The sequence below is a fragment of the Atta cephalotes genome, assembly GCF_000143395.1.
Source record: "Atta cephalotes unplaced genomic scaffold scaffold00013, whole genome shotgun sequence".
Lineage (NCBI taxonomy): Eukaryota > Metazoa > Arthropoda > Insecta > Hymenoptera > Formicidae > Atta > Atta cephalotes.
This window is the reverse complement of record NW_012130077.1, coordinates 4,454,702-4,458,565: the sequence shown is the minus strand read 5'-3', so window position 1 is coordinate 4,458,565 and position 3,864 is coordinate 4,454,702.

Below are 3,864 nucleotides of genomic sequence, written 5' to 3'. Positions count from 1 at the left end.
GTTCTTCTCTTAGTTAACTCTGTCACTTTCTCATTGATATTTTATCACATCTTTAAAAATATTTTTGGTAAAATATATTTTGTAAAATATATTTTGTATATTACAAATTACAATTGTGTGTATTTTATTAAAATAATAATTGTTAAATATCTTCAAGTGAAAGTGAAAGAGTTACATTTTTCATTTTTAAATGTTTTTTATTTGTGTTTCTTTGATTATACTTTTGTATTTATTGAGACATATAAGTATATAAGATGATACGTTTAAACATTCTGTTGAAAATAGGCCCTGCATAATTAAAATATCGTTTACACATAAATAAAACATACATAATTACACGTTTACATTTAATTGGATATAATATTTTTAATATCGAAGTGTGAGGTATAGAAGAATTAAATTTTATATTATGCGTAATTTTTCACTCCTAATTAGTGTAATCTACACTAATTTACACTTTCTATCAAAATTAATTCTATCATTCTATCAAAGATTAATTTAAATCACAAAATTAGAAAATAATTCCCAAGTTTTTATATACATATATGTATATGTTTCTTATTTAACGATGATTTTTTTATTTGCTGCTTTTTAATTTAATTTTGTGTAGCAAAAATAAATGCTGTATGAGATCTTGACATTCGTCGTATAATCAATATTCTTATGTATATTTTTGAAAATTATAAATAATTGAAAAACAATCAATTATAAGATTGCGACCGAAAAATATATCAGCGTTTACGTTTGTTTTCGAATTCGTCACTCGTGCTGAACCGCATCATTGGGTTCACTGTCATCCCATCGTGTCGGTCGACAGAATATTTCTACCGTTTTTGAGGCCGTTCTTGCTGTACGTTAATTTTTGTTATCATTTGTCTTGTATTTTCTCGCCAAGTCCAAATCTCGTTATCGTAACTAACACGATACGTGGAGCTATTTACAAAACGGAACACTTAACAACTGCGCCTGCGTTTAGTTTATTGCGAGCTAATTATCGAGCCGTCCATTTTTATTTCTTCATTCTAACGCAATTAATGGGCATCTGTTTATATAACACACGCATTCTCTCATCACTAGCCTACACGTTCGCACGAACTTTCACATCATCAAATTTCAGAAGAGTTACTTTTGAAGAAATCTTTTTTGAGCTCTAAATTAATCATTTAACTGAAATTTCACTTCAAGTAATGGTGCACATCTTGAAGTCGCACGTTTCATTCTGCTAATCAATTGTAACTAATAACTATTCAGAAACAATGAATGTAACACACGACATATTCTCTTTTTTTAATTTAATTTTTTAAAATCTATTTAGTAAATCAAATGTATTAAAATTTTTTATATACATTTAATGTAATATTCCGGTATATATGCTATTAATATTTTTATCAGGTTCATTTAATGACAAAAATTTTATATTTAATTTAAGAAAAAATATAAGAAACTTTTGTATTCTTTTTTTGTAAATATATGTATAATATCAAATGTATACAAATGTATACAAATGTATACAAATGTGTTCCATAACACAATATTACAATGCATTTAAAATAAAAAAAGGGATTATTTTTTAATTAGAATATTTAAATATATATTTTAGTAATGTAGATGTGACACGTGCATTTTATAATATTAAATTTTTTAGTTAACTTGAATTAGCGTAGCAAACATGCGACTTGCTCTTGTACACCTTTTTTTAGAGATATGATGGTAAAAGTGAGTGTCCAAACATAATCAGATAGTCATAAAGATGTAAAGATTTCCTTGTATAGCTATAAATAATATTTTTCTAGAAATAAGAAATAGAATAGAAAAATTTGAGACAGATCTTGTGACAAGGGAAACTGTTATAATATTGCAAAATAATATATATCTAATTAAATTTAAACGTAATCATTTATATAAAACTACAACGTATAAAAGAAGAACAAATTGATAAATTTATATAGAAAATAGATATAGTAGAATATAATAGAGGACACAATATCTTTTACATAGAAGCTGAAAAAATTGTCAAAGCTTTAATTTATATTATCTGTATTTATATACAGGATGATTCATTTATGAATAAGTTTATTCATATTAATTACTTCCTTAATCTAAATGCTTTGAATTAGGACAAAATGATTTTGTTTTAAGAAATCTGCATTGTAATAATCCTATCTGTATATCTATGTAATGATTCACCCTGTATATATCGGGAATTATATCAGTCGTATATATTAAAAAACCATGGGATATATACTAGAAATATAATAAATATTGAGTATTCCTATTTTCCTATTATTTGAAAGGGACAGGAGAATTAAAAAACCTAAATATTTTTTATAAATTTCTAAAATGTCGATAAAGGTAAAATTGACATTAGTTCAATATTCATTAAGCTTATTAAGCTCATGATTGTGAGAATATACATCAAGTAAAAAAGTTAATATTAAATTGAAAAATTGCCAACTTATATGTGAACTTTATTTTGACATTTACTTTGGCAAATAAATAAATATAATTTGTGGATGTAATGGAAAAAAAGGAAAAGAGAAAGATGAAGATTATAATAATTAAAAGAAATAATTGTTGATTGCATTATCATGCATTATAGTATCGTTGAAATTAATCATTTCAAATTTAAAATAAACAGCGTTTCTTTGATATTTAAGAAATAATTCTACTTGTTAAGATTATTAACAATGAGCGTCTTTAAGAAATCAATACAACGAAAAAAAAAAATGCTACATTTAAAATGAGTAATTCAAGTTAAACGAAGTTGCATAATCTTTATCAATATATGCACGGTGAGTCTAGGCGCGAGTTCTAGTAACAGTTTCTTACTCTTAAAAGTATCTAATGTTAAAGAGTAGAAAAATTATAAAAGTACGAAGGTCTATAATCGTTAACATGAGAGAGATTCCGTGCGGCCGCTCCACTGCCTTCTTCTCGTCTTTTCCTAGCTTTGGAAAATATCTAATAGTGTAAAATATTATTTTTAAATAAAGCACTATTTTTTAATTAAAACTATTGATCACAATGTAACTATTGGTTACGATGTAACTATTTACTAAAATTGTTTGATTATAAATAGCTTCTTTCAATATTCGATACTATAATTAATAGAATCTTCCTTTATTTTAGATTTATTATTTAAATTTTTTTTAAATCGGGAGAGTACAAAATCTTGTATAACGCATAATGCATAAGAATATGAACTAATAAGAATCCTTCATTTTCTTTCCTTTCCATGAAAAAAAAGATTTTGAAAAGTTAATTTTTTTATGTTTTTATATATTATGCAATTATATATTATACGTTATGCAAAAGTATATGCTCCGACCTTTAAACTCTTCAAGCAAAAATGTTATTAGAATTTAAATCTCATAAAAATTTTACGACATAATATCTGTATAAATACATTATAAAAATAATGAAGATGTAATAATTTTATTTGAGTTGTAGAAGTGTGCGTCTTTTTGTTTTTAATATTTATTAGTTGAAAAGAAAGCAGTATCATATATTTTAATTCTATTAAATTAGAATAATTTTTTTGATAAGTTTAACCGAGATAATAATTTCTATTATAATTATGAGTACAACTTTTTTAAAATCAATAAATATACTTTTTTTTGTATATTAATGTGTTTTCTTCTGGCGTTATTTTTTCTAGACATTCTTTAATTAAAATTATTTTTAATATTTGATTTTGGCTAGAGATCTAAAACTAAAAAAGAACTAAAAAAGAGAAATTTGAAACAAGGAAATCAGCAGATTTTACTTTAATACATTCAGGTTCTTTGCGGCGTCGCACGGAAACATTTCTAAAAAGGAGTCAGTATAGGGAAGATAGATAGAGAGGAAAATGGGTTGATGGGG